Here is a 14,351-nt window from a genome sequence, read left to right on the forward strand (position 1 = left end):
GTTCAGGGCAAGATGATTATTAGACATCCAGATTTTGGTGAAGGTGAGGGCATTTTGGCTGAGTTGGTGTAGTTCTGAGGAGTTGTTTGCAATGCAGATAATAGTGGAGTCATCAATGTACTGGATGACTGAGTCTTGAGAGAGTGTGGTGTGGAAGTTATTGATAAATATGCTAAACAGAAGTGGGCTTAAAATGGAGGCTTGAGGAACACCAGTGGTGGTGTTTAAGAAAGAGGAGTAAGAGTTCTGCCATTTAGTTAACTGTTGCCTGTTAGTGAGGTAATTAATTAATCAGTTTAGAGTTTGAGGTGAGGTACCTATGTTAGAGAGTTTTGTTAGAAGGAGAGAGTGGGATATAGTATCGAAAGCTTTAGAAAGATCAAGAAAAAGTGAAGATACTATTTTACCAGCATCACAGGCTCGGTTGACAGTGTCCATGAAGGATATGAGGGCAGTGGTGGCACTATGTCCTGGCCTAAATCCATGTTGGGTGGGGGAGAGGATGTGGTTGTGAGTCAGGTGGCGAAGAAGTTGAGAATGAATACATTTTTCTAGAATCTTAAAGATGGGTGGTAGTATAGCAATGTGGCGAAAGTTGGTGGTGTCTATGTTAGGGCCCCCTTTGTGTAGAGGGAGGATATAAGCTTTTTTCCAGGTGATGGGCATATAGGATCCATGGATAGATCTGTTGAGAAGTTTGATGATATAGTAAGCAATTGAGTTAGCTGAGATTTGCAGGTATTTGGTGGGTATATTGTCAGGGGCATTTGTGCATGGTTTGAGTTTTAGAAGCAATGTTTTAATAGTTGAGGTGGGTATAGTTGACAGAGTAAAGTTGGGAATAGGGGGTGTACTGGTGTTAGCTGTGGAGGGGTATGTGGTGGACAAGTTGGTTTTGGGAAAGGTAGTGGTTAGATTGGCTATAGTATCTATGAAGTAGGAGTTAAAGGTTGCAGCAATTTCAATGAGTGTTTAATTTTGGTCCGGACAAGGATTATTACTAGAGCCTGGGTTTAATAAAGAGTTGAGAGAGCTCCAGAATTTCTCTGGTTTTGCTTATGTTGATTTTTAATGTAAGGTAGTGTTCTTTTTTGTTTTGTACTACTAGGCGCTTAACCTGGTTTCGGAGCTGTTTGTATTGGGCGAGGTCAAATGGGTTTTTGTTTTTTTGCCAGATTTTCCATGATTTGTCCCTGCATTTTATGAGATCCTTAGTGGGTCTTGTCAGCCAGCTGGCATGGTTGGTCTTACTCTCTTTTGTCTAAGGGGAGTGAGATTGTTTAGTATGCTGAAGAAGGTTGAGTTGAAGAACTCAATTGCTGCATCAAGAGGAAGTGATTTTAGTGCTTCCCAGTTGATGGTCAGCGACCTTTGGTAAAGCTAGATGGACAGAACTGGGATTCATCTCTGGTAACCCTGTACTGATGTTTATTAATTGTGGTACATTTACATTGTATAAAGGCCGGTAAGTGGTCACTTATAATATTGGAGAGTATACCAGCGGACATCATCTTATTTGGGTCGGACACTAAAATCTAGTCTAGGACCGAGCCATTAGTATTAATTTTATTAGGCCTGGTTATGGTGTTAACTAGCTGGGTGAACTTTTATAGATTGATATTGCAGTTAGAGTGGTGTATGTCTAGCCAGTTGATATTTATGTCTCCCAATATGATAGTGTCATTTTTTTATGTTAGTAGATGCCCAGGCAAGGATTTCCTCAAGAAATGGGATGTTATTGCCAGGGGGAATGTAAATGACCATCACACAGAGGTTTTTGCAATTATTCATTTTAAGGAAAGAAACTAGAAGTTTAGCTGTGGAGAACTGTGGGATGAGTTTTGTATATGGGACAATAGTGAAGGACATGGGGTATATTAGAGAGATGCCTCCACCTTTTATTGGGGGTCTGTCGGCCCTAAGACATGCAAATTCTGGGGGAAGGAATTCTGTGTCCTTAATATAGGGTTGTACCCGTGTTTCATTTGTGGCAATAATATTGGGTTTGTTGTGGGCTATCCATGCACAGAAGTCCGGTATTTTATTTCCTTATTTAAACAGAGATCTCAATAGTCTGCAAGTATTTGAAAGTGTTGATATGACTAGCTGTCACTGCCTCCCTGCACATTAGCAAATCAGTTTCCAACACTGAGGCTCTTACGACAACCTGCCACAGAAATTTTACTTTGCTCACACGAAAGACTAGAGAATCACTGGGTAAGGAGATCAATCCCCCATCTTTGGAATACACTCTGGCTGGTATTGCCAAGGCTTAAAATAAGCTGGTAAATACATTTCAGATAATATCTTCTACATAGGTTTTCTGATGCTTTCATTCCCAGAGATGGTTGTCTCTAAATGCCCTATATACCTGAATAAGATCTTCTCTAACATATCTATATGAGACACTGTATAAGTTCAGATATTTTAGTCTTTCATAATAACTTAAAGTTTCACATCTGTGGATGCCCCTGGTATACTTCCGGTGTACTCTTTACACTTATGCTTGTTTTCCTATAAAGTTTCCATATTGTTATTCCATACTCAAGTTTAGATCTAATGTAATTAACAAACAATGACTTCATAACTTCTGATTTCCTGAACTCTGTAAATCTTTTTATACAACCTTTAGTTCTATAGTTATCATTAACCAATTGGTTGATATGATTAGAAAATCTCAAAGCTGGATCTACCCATATATCCAGGTCCTTAAATGAATCTACAGTTTCAATTACTGTTTGCTGTATTAAATATTAACCTTTCAATGTATGTTTCCCAAATCTCTTAGTTTTTCATATATTTATCAGCAGATTATTCTCCTGTGCCCAAATGGTCAATTTAGTCACGTTCTTTTGCAATCGTGCCCTAGCTGTATCACATGTAATCAGTTTACCGACTTTCAAGTCATCTGCGCACAGACTGTAGAACACCTCAGATGAAAAAGATACAATCTAAACAACTGTGGGCCTAGGACAGGGACACCCTGACTGTAACCAGGAATTTTACCTGCCCAATTGCTGTGTGATACTTGTCATGTCCTATTTGTAAGCCATGCAGTTATCCATCTTATCAAGATTACATCAATACCTTGTTCTAATGTATCGATCAGTGTTTTGTGTATGACCCTCTCCATTGCCGAAGTTAAATCTATATAAATTACATCACATCACAATTTTTCATTCATAGCTGTTATTAAGGGGCCTGGGATCTCTCACTGATTCAATAAGGCCCTTTCCAAACACCTGCACAAAGAAACTGAGTTTAAGTGCTGTAGGGTTAATGGTTAACCTCTCTATTTGCTCTCAAAAGAATATTATCTCAAGCAGGACTGTCAAAGTGACTCCAGTAAAGATAATGCTAAGATGTACAACTAACATCTGTTGCATTCTAACAGCATTCTACCTCCATCATGACCATTTTCCCTGCTTATTATCCTAAATGTTGGCCTGATTGTTTCCCAAAATGTTAAAATTCAAAATGTACTTAATGTACATACTTTAACTATTATAAACAACGTTGGGTTTACTGTGAAGTCTTACCTCTGTAACATTTCTCTGCTGTGTAACAAACAAAAGGATCTGAAGTAGGTATACGTTTGTTCCAAGACCCTTACATGTTTTTTATTTTGCATTTGTTCTTTTTATTGTATGCTTCCTGAATAGTTATGCTGTTTGCATTTGTTTTTTAACTTTTGTGCTGTTGCTGAAAAGTGTGTTCAGAGCAGCCTACCTAACAAGTTATCAAAAAGTAAGGAAGTAAATGAATAATGTAGCTAATGTCTGCTTAAGCTATGGTTCCCTGAACAAAGTTAATGGCGTTAGGAATAGTAAAACATTGTCTTCCCTTGTGTGGAATTTTTCAGCTACAGTGTTATTCAGCAATAAGCTGGCCTGCAAAGTTAAAATCTGCTCTTGTAAATATACTGCCAGTGTCAATGCTGTTGAAATGGACAAGTAACATTATCTGTTCTGCTATGTAACTGCATGGATTAGAATAAACCTACTTAAAGTGATTTAAAACAGTTGCTGCAACTATAAACATTACAATTATTAGCTGTAGAGAACTATGCTGCAGTTATAAACATTACAATTATTAGCCACAATATCACATACACAAATACTCTTGCTTAGCTTATGTTTAAACATTTCTTCATGTTGAACTACCCAGCTCTTCTGGAACTGTAACCAGCTAGATATTCTGAACATAAATCTTTTTTTTTTATGTCATTAGCCTTCAAAACGACCTGCTTGGAATTGTATTAATGCTCCTTTCTAGTTAGACTTGCTATGCTAGTTTTCCTTACACTCTTTTGTTTTGTTTTGTTTTTTTCTAATTTGGTTCATAAGACTGTCATTGTAGTCCTGTGGGTAGCAAAACAACTGGGTTCTCAGTCAATCCTTATTTTTAATCAGCTGACCAGGGTACATAAATGACAGTTTACCCCACTTTTCTCTCTCTCTAAAACGTGGCTTCTAGATGACTGTAGTTTGCATTTAAAAGAGGTAGTAGAGAAAGGTGTAGGTGTTTTATCTTATATTACTTGTTCTTTACAACCATTTTAATTAAACCAGCAGCTTCTGCAGCCATGATTAGAAATATCATTTGTTCAAGTTAGTCCCATTTCTGGGACCGTGACAAGGCAAATCAAAGCACATATTGCTGCTGCAACAAGATGGCTGGCAGATACCAGGCTGTATGACATACACAAATCGTCACTGTGCTCACACTCCTCCAGACATCCATGCTTGCACAGAGCTAGCCATTTTACACAGCACAGTGTGAAAATGTTCATCCTTGCATACTGGCTGTTTATCATGTCTTCCTACACGTGACCCACATAGGCAATGAGATACCTCTCAACTTTACAGCTTTTTATAGAATGTCCAGATTTTTGCTTAATATTTTTGGTCCATTTTTCATAAAATTGAGGTTTCCTGGCAAATCATTAAACACTGAAGTTAGAAAATAATGACAAATATTTGAGTTTCAGACTTCACACCCTTCAGAAAAGTCATGCCAATGCAAAACCTTTTCTATCAAGTTTCTAAGTTTGTAACAACAATATTTAAAAAGTGTCCCTATTTTTGTCACCCCATCATCGATGGCTTTGTCCAGATTTCTTGCTCTAAGAGTTAAGCGGTATGAATGAGACCAATCCTGCGAGGTAACCTTTTCCCTGTGGCTTACCACTGTCAGCTCTCTTTGTCTAGTTCTCAGTTTTTAATTCACCATACAAAAATTAAATCATATACACAATTTCAAGAATATTGAGGACTGATTAAGCTGCAGCATTCAGTATTGTTTATTAAGGTTACTGAAATTCTTTCAATTTGTTTCATTTTAATAGGAACTGTTTCACATGGTATATTTTTTGGTCATGAAATGCTAAATAGTGAAATCTGCTTCATGCATTTTACAATACAAGTATGGTCGGAGTGGTCAGACTCAGACAAACTAAACATTTCTATGCTGTACTTTCCAGCAGCACCTGAAAAACAATTCATGACTTTATTTGCACCCTGTCTAAGAGGACCTCACTGCAAACAGATGGACTTTTTTTTTTTTACTAAAATCACTAAACCTCTTAAAACACATGTTATTCATCCATTCTGATCCAAAGCAAACTACGCACTGAGGTACACCACTTACAATGGCTATGATAAATGCACAGTAACATTTTAATTCCCAAGCCACACCCCATTTTCCTCTCCTTGTCGCAGCCCCCCGCAAATTGTCCTTATCTTATGGTTCATTCCTCAGTTACTTACCAGAACCATATGTTAGGCTTATATTTATGTTAATCTTCTTATCTGCGCTCCTCCTTTGATAAACTGCTCCATTTACTAAGATTTGTGTATAATAATATAGCATACTAATGTTCTTACCGTGGAATTAAGGCAGACAAACCCTTATTTGCCAGGCTATTAAGACACCATTGTGCAAAATGCTTAAACTCAGGGGTGGGGGGTGGGGGTGGTGAGTTAAGAACTATAACGTTTCTCAAAATATGGAAGATGGCTGATTCAACAGAAATGAATTCCTGTGCTCACATTTATTTCACTTATTTTATCTAATCACCTACAGGCACTCCTGATTGACAAACTGGTCACATGTAAGAAAATGTTTTGTGTTTTTATGCTATTTAATTTACGTTTGAGAGCAAAATAGCCAAAGACAGGGTGGAATGTTTACAAGGTTCCCCTTTAGTCTGTAAGGGCTATAACAGTAAAACAAAGTGTGTTATATTTGTTGACTATATAACAAATTTTCCTAAGGACCCCGTTCATCATGAGTTCATAAGTACAGCAACAAGGATAAATAAAAATAGGATGCAGGTGGCAGGAGTTCAATAAGAATAGAAAACAGAAGCTTGATCAACTTCTCTAGTGGTATTTGTACATTTACAGCCATAGCTCCACATGTGTCTGCTGAGCCATCATGTTTCTAAAGTAGGGGATGATGTTAGCAAATGCTCTAATAAGGGTTTTGTAAAGATAACCACAAAGTGATGAAATATTATACCTGTATGGTCCAAGTCCAGCAGTGGATGACCTAGAGCACTTAAAGACTACTATAAAACTATTGTTAAAATGTGCATACAGCAGTGATCACATAATGCTGCAGTATTTATCCCCATATGATATTAAGAAGTAAAAGCAAACAGGTGCTTGGAAAAGTTAATACCTAAATAGAAGAAACGTGCAGGAGCCCTGGAACTGGAACATAAATATAAAGAGATCCAATAAATAACCAGGTAGCTAGGACTCCGGTATATGAAACACAAATTAACATAAACATTACAGTCTGGTGGCATGCTTTTTTAATTCACTTGAAATTGAAATTGTGTTCATTTTTATTTTTATTTTCAATACCAGCATTTCTTTATTACTATTTTACCTGCCTTTGCAGTACTCAGTTATCACAGGGATTACCTGTTGTGGGACAGACTGTGTGTTATATACCTTTAAACGTTTTGGTGGACTTTCCTTCACAACACTTAATTGTGATTGGTTTTCTGAGTGGGTATGATGCTTTTTTCTGTTTTTTTATTGGATTACTTTATTGGTTTTTAATTCATTGATGGTTCTGAAGATATCCTGTATGGACGAAAGCAAGTAACTTTGTTTTTAAACATTAAAGTGTTCCTGAGTCCTAGATACCTGGTCGTTTATTTGGTAAGGTTACTAACTAGTAAGGAAAGTGTCATTATCAAACGTATAAATACCTAGAAAACTGAATCTGAATTTATTCAGTCAGTGCCTCCAATTTTACATTTTTTTTACATTCAATACCCATGTCCTATAAAGAACAGTCTTTGTATATGTTTACAAAATGAAGAGATATACACAGTGTATGATCGTCTGCTTTCCACTGTATCCAGATTAAATGGATGACAGAAGACTACATTTTATTCATCGATTATTATCTTTTCATAATTCTCTCATAAGACATAAATTGGGGGAAAAAAGCAATGTCATTGCCAGAACAAAGTGTACCTGCAGCTCAGCGTTATCATGGCAACACACACATACTCTTCCCAATGTGAATGTTTTGTTTCTGACGTGAAAGGCAACATAAAGAACAGATACACACACACACATACACACATGCACACATACACACACACACATACACACACATACACTGTGAATATCACGCTTGTACACAGAATCATAGGAAGCTACTAGGCTATTGGCCCTGAGGCCCTTATAAGCCTAGCCAAGAGTTTAGCACATGTTTAGACAAGTCAGCAGCCAATGCCCCTGTCCAGCAAGGACACAGGTGGAATCCTAGGGATGTATTTTTCATCCAGTTATCCAGGTTGCGCTTATAAAAGGGTAAAGAGGTACTCTGCTTGACATGGAGATGTAGTCTATTCCACAGATGGGGGAGTCTCTGGGATACAAATATGTCATGCCAACAAGTCCTATTGATGTCACAGACCAAATTGAGGCCGTGCGTGCAGGTTACTCGACTGGAGCTTGACTTGCAGATATGCAGCAGTCCCATCAAGGCGGGGTCTGAGATCACCTTGATGCCAGACAGAGGTCACCTCTAAGGAGTCTGTATAAAACTGAGTAGAGGGATAAGGCTTTTAGCCTATCTGTGTATGGTAGATTTTTGAGGCCCTGGATTCTCCTGGTGAGGAACCTCTGTGGTCCCTCCAGCTGCTGCATGTGCTTTATGAGGTACATGCTGAATGGGGCATTGTACTCAACAATGGGCCTCATAAGGGAAGAATACAAAGATATTATGACCTCCTTGTCCCTGGATGAGATACCTTTTTTATGAGGTAGGACATGTAGAAAACTTTCCATACAATGGAAGCAACATGGTGGTCAAAAGTCAGGTTGCTATCAACCTGGTTGCCCAAATCTCTTACAACTGATTGCGTGCTTTGGACATTGGTTATTAATGTGATAATTTGTGGGTATATCACTCCCCCCAAAGAGGATGATGAGGCATTTTTTGGTATTCAGCTTCAGGCCATGTTTCTGATACCAGTCATTTGTTTGAGTGAGACCCTTTTGGACTCTTGCAGGATGTCCACATCATTAGTGGAACTGATGACAGTGCCCAGCTTGCAGCCATCTGCAAATTTTGTCAGCCATAGCTCACGGGTTTTGGCATGCATCTCAGAAAAGTATATCCCAAATAACAGAGGCTCCAAGACCACACCCTGACGTACACCGCTTATTATGGGTCTACTGTTTGAGGTGGCTTCTCCTGTTTTGTCTAGGTGTGTTCTATCAGTGAGCCAGTTAGCTACCCATCTGGCAACATATGGATTGACGCCTAATTGAGAAAGTTTGTCGATTATGCCTGAGTGAGGAATAGTGTCAAAGGCTTTGGCTAGGTCAAGGTAGGTAGTGTGCACCATCTTCCCCTCGTCCATGGCTTTCGTGACTGTCTCAAAGAAGTCGACCAAATTTAACAGACATGACTTCTACTTGTCAAAGCCAAACTGTGTGGGATCAAGTGTTTGGAGATTGCCAGTGTCCTTGTTAATGAGGTCCATGATGATCCGTTCCATGGCCTTGCAGATCATGCTAATTAGGCTGATGGGTCTAAAACTTCCTGCATCAGTGGACACTCCACCTTTGTGCAAAGAGAGGACAGTGGCTGTCCTCCACTCAGCTGGGATGAAGCTGGTACTCAGGCTTTGGTTGAATAGGGTGCCTAATGGTGCTGCAAATTCCTGCCTGAGTTCATGTAGGATGCAGCCTGAGATGTTACTGGTTCCCATGGAGGCTGTATTTTTTGCCTTTGAGACAGCAGTGATGACCTGTTCCCTAGATATAAAGGGGAAGGGAGCAAGTACTAGGGATGTACTGATTTACTGATGGGGGGACAGAGGGGTGAAGTTTTCACCGAATCTTTCTGCCAGCAATTTTGCTATATCTTTGACATTTGTATATGTGGTGTCCTTGACCACCAGTTCTGAACAGATATGAGTGCTTCCATTGAGATCGCAGACATATGTGAAGAAGGCCTTATGATTGTCTCTAGTAGATGTGACCAATTTGGAGTCGAAGTTTGCTTTGGAGGATTTCACTAGTGTTCTTATTTGCTTGTTTGGGCTAAGGAGAGATGGCTTCCAATTGGGTACTTGCTCCTTCTTGGTCTTGGACAGCATTTTTTTCCCTTTTGTTATAGAGTTTATTTATTGCAAATGGACACCAGACAGATTTACTCTTCCTTGCGGAGGATGATTTAGTCCTACTGGGTACTCCTGATTTCATGTATCTATATAAATGCTAGTATAGCACTTTGGTGTAGTTTTGGATACTGGTGCCACTTACTAGAGAGGGGGAGGGGGCTATGAAGCTATTTATACCACCCCTCAGGAGGCTGTAATCAGCTTTGGAGAAGTTTGACCCTAGCTAGAGGGGGGGTCTCAAACAGTGTCGGTGCATTGTAATATTGTATTCTGATGAAGTCCCTGGTTTGAGGGACGAAAGCAGTAAATACTTGAAATATTTTAATAAAGGTGGGATATTTTTAAGTCCTCGGATTGCGTGTATTTTATTTGTTGTTTTGATGTGGGTGGTATTTGAGGTGTCTCTCCCTCATTGCCACATATACTGGCTTGTGAGGGAGACAGCATAGACTCTAGGTTCCTAATGTAATTGCATCTCTCGCAAATTGTGTTCCTAGGTGGTAGTAATAGAGGGTTGGCCATGTATATGATGCAGTTGCTACACTGTCTCAGGATGCCCATATCAACCAGACTGGCAGGAGAAACTGTAGGAAATTGTCCACCCATATTTGTCAGAATCTGAGGGATAAAGGCCAGGGAGCTGCTAAAGGGTAGGCCTAAAGCCCAAGTGCTTAAACCAAAACTAACACTTGCCATTTAAACAGGAGTGCATACAGGCAAATGTCACAGACCATCATAATTACACACTCCCATACTGTCTATACCACAAGTGCATATGCAAACCCTCACCTGCACAAAGCACCAATATACATATTCATACACACAGATACAGGAACATTCCTGCAGTCACACAAAAGCCTAAATATGCATGCCACTGAAGCACTGGTTGTGACAGGAACTGAGGGATTCATGTCAACCTGCTGTTTGAGATTAAATGTATTTCTGATTGTGTCAGTGCTTTCTTATTCAATGAAATGAGTATTTTGACGAAATGAAATACATATATATATATATATGTGTGTGTGTGTGTGTGTGTGTGTGTGTGTGTGTGTGTGTGTGTGTGTGTGTATATGTGCGCACACAGACACACACACATACACACACAAACACATATATGAACGCCAATAAATACCAGCTATTGGGTATAACCATTTAACATCCATTTCCAAACATAAAATACTGAACACAAAATATACACTGTCTTCACTACCGAGTCAACCAGAAAATATAAATAAAAAGTATGCTGCATGTAAAACAAAGGGCTTGACAATTGATATAACTCTCACCTGGATTCATTAACCTGTTTTTGCTGACATTATATAACAATCAAAATCATGAAAAAAAATATAAAACTCCGTGAAAAGTACAAATATAGATAAAGAACATGTACTTGGTGGGAAAACAAAGAAGAAAGGGACCTGCAGAAGAATTTAAATTGCTTCAAGCTAAACAAGCAATATGAGGGAAACAAAACAAAATGCCTCATGGGATACTAGGATGCATAGAAACAGAGATCAGCTGAAGACAAGAAGCTTTTATCCTACTTTATAGACAGTTGGAAAGGCATTTGAAAGGTACATATTTCTGAATACGTCATCTAAGTAAGGGATAGGACCGAAGCAGCTCAAAAGCAGGCAACAATGGTACTACATTTTCTACCAACCCTGTAAACAGAAAATATTTTTGAAAGAAAGAGACAGAGAGTGGACAGAAGTAAAAGTTTTATGTACCTCAACATTAGTCACATTAGAAATCGGTATCCTTTTGCATGAAGCAAGACATGCAGCACTATTTGAGAATGAGAGCTTGATAATTCAAGGGAGATGCAAGGAGGGATGTTTTCATTGAGAGGGAGGTAAATGATTGGAACAGTCTGGCAGTTAGCACAGAGGGCTAAAGGTCCAACTTGTTATTGAGCTGCTTCTATTGGCAAGGATGCAAGGGCCGAACCTTTCCAATGTCATTTAGGATTGGGTGGATTATATCATGGTTAAGGTATTTACCTCACAGACACAAGGTACAAGATTTGATTCTCACTTTTAGGGAAGCTGTCTAGGCTTAAAATGTCCCACATGTGCAGATAGCCTAGTACTTACCAATGAACCTTGAAACAAGCAGTTTTGTCAATTTGGTAATGTATTTTAAGAATAACATAAATGAAGTCTAATGAAGGATGAGGAAATAAAAAACTGGTTATGTGGAATCTGAAAAAAATAGATCAGACTGGGTACAACTAGGGTCAGCCAAATGAACCTCAAACAAAAATATGTGATTTAACAATTAAAACTAAATAATTGTAGAGTAGACATGAAAATGGATAGGTCTAGATTTGGATTCTACTGCCTGTACTAAAAAGATGGCCCTGAGATACTTGCCAGGTAATCGATATATTAAACTTCCCAGTATTGAAACTGTGAAAACAAAACATAAAAAATAATAATAATAATAATAATAATAATAATAATAATAATAATAATACAATGGGCTTGCATTCAACATTTTACAAAGAACCATATCACTTTGTATCTCACAATAATCACAATGATAAAAAATATGAATTATGGTTTATTTTTAGATGGCTTTGTTAAAATGTTTTGTTGCAGCTGCATTACATGCATTAATTGACTGCATGTTCAATAATGAAAAAAATACGTTTACAGTGAACTAGAAAATCACACAGAAATCTGGGTTCAAACCTGCAGCCTTTAATATCTATCTTAAGTCATGAAAAACTCAATGAATTCTAAATTCATTCAACAATGCTGACAGATGTAATTTCTATGTAAATATATACTTTCCTTGTAAAAAAAAAATATGTGTACATTGCTTTGTGCATGTATTCTATTTTGTTTCTTTAACTTGCTGTATGTCAACTCTTATGTAATTTTTTTGACTCAAATATTTTTTACTGTAAATTGTGAATGGAGCTTTTCTCCTCAGGTCTCCACTGAAAATGGGCTGCAAGCCCAGTTGGACTAACCCGGTTAACAAATGTCAATAAATAAATCAAATAAATAAAAATATGGCTGTATATGTTCCAGTCCAAAAACAGTGAACAGAAAAGGCATAAACTCCCATCCCTGAAGAACCACCCCCAGTGGCACTGGCCAGTGAAGCATTAAGGGTTACTGAAATGCTATGTTTTGTAATAACTTATGCAGCATGAATAATTAACAAAAAACAAAAAAAAAGAATCACACCCTGCTATTATGGTCCTTCATCCCTCATGCTTGAGGTATTTGAGATCTGATTCAGAAACATGCATTATTATGGAAATCATTTCTATATACTAATATCACAGTAATGTCAAATATATTGCGAAGTACTACATAATAATAACACAAAGTACTATATAATAATATCACAATAATATCAAATACCTTGTAAGGTATGTCAAAACCTAGCTTTATGTAAAACATTCTGGGTAGTACAGCTGCAAAAAGGGTTAAGAGATGCTGAGGAAAGAACTGTGATGTGGCAGGCCCTCTACAAAGCTATGCTGAATTAAACAGCTATATGTTATGGAACAGAGACATGGACAATTGCAAGAAACAAATGTAAATTTTTAACTAATTAAATTTGATTATTAAAATGGTGCTAGGCAATGCCGTGGGTTGACCTTCCTCTGTATAGCTCCCAAGATAAAATATATTAAATCAAAGATCAATGTTTGCCTGAATAAGGGAATTACTCAGTTTGGCACAAACTGATTGCGCCCTTTTCCCTGTTGCTTTGAACTCCTGACAATGAACATCCATTCATACAACTACCAAGTCAAAATATTTACAGATATCTATTGGGTCTATGGGAACAGGTATACATCAGAAAGTATTCCAACAAATTATGTACAGCTGTCTCCATAGCTTGGCCCCTGAGGCTTGATTCAGAACTATTTTGTCTAGAACAAATATACTAATTTCAAATCAGTTGTGCTGTAAACTCTGGATTAAGAGAATAAAATGTAAATGACTCATACCTCACAGGTATGGTACGCTACAAATGGTACTGCAATGCCTAACAGCAGTAAGGAAAATCACAGCCCCTTCCCACAGCATCTTCACAGAAACCTAAAATGGCTTGGGCTTTATTCCTCGATTCCACTGAATGTTTGTTAATGCCACTCAGAATGCGTTTACCATACTCGTTGTAAAACAAAACAATAAACTGTTCTATACATAAAATAAATATGTGCCTTATGCAGAAATTCCGTAATGATCTTATCTATTTCTGTTGCAGTTACATCCATTTGTATACTTCATAACTTCACCCATGTAAAATAACTATAAAGTGGAGCACATCTAAAGCAAGACTGAGAAAAATGTAAGCAAATAACTTTCAAAATTTAAACAGCTTGTATTATGATTATTATTATTATTCAGTCTTAACAGAAAAAGTAAAAAGAGTACAAGTAGTACAATTTAGAATATCTCCACTAATAAGAAACCAAAAGGATTATCATAGACTGAAAGAGGCAAATATGTTCATTCTTCATGCAAGCAAAAATATGGTAAATGTTGAAAACTGCACGTAAGATTGGCCCTCCTTCTAGCAGGCTGTGGCCCTGAAAGTGAAGTAGGCTTTTGCATGCTTTATTACAGAGTGGGCAGTCAGGGGCCAAGGTTTGGGACCCACTGGTGATTGCTTGGCTCTGAAGATCTCTGACTTTTTGTCAAACCTGTATATTGAGTGA

At 37.9% G+C, this 14,351-nt stretch overlaps 1 protein-coding gene across 1 annotated transcript in view; it reads right to left on the minus strand.

The window, feature by feature from the left end:
- KCNN3 (potassium calcium-activated channel subfamily N member 3) overlaps window positions 1-14,351 on the minus strand; it is a 2,562,115-nt gene that overhangs the window by 2,125,235 nt on the left and 422,529 nt on the right. The window lies entirely within an intron of this gene.

The sequence above is a fragment of the Protopterus annectens genome, chromosome 8.part0 (genome assembly GCF_019279795.1).
Source record: "Protopterus annectens isolate FY-2018-M chromosome 8.part0, PAN1.0, whole genome shotgun sequence".
NCBI lineage: Eukaryota > Metazoa > Chordata > Ceratodontiformes > Protopteridae > Protopterus > Protopterus annectens.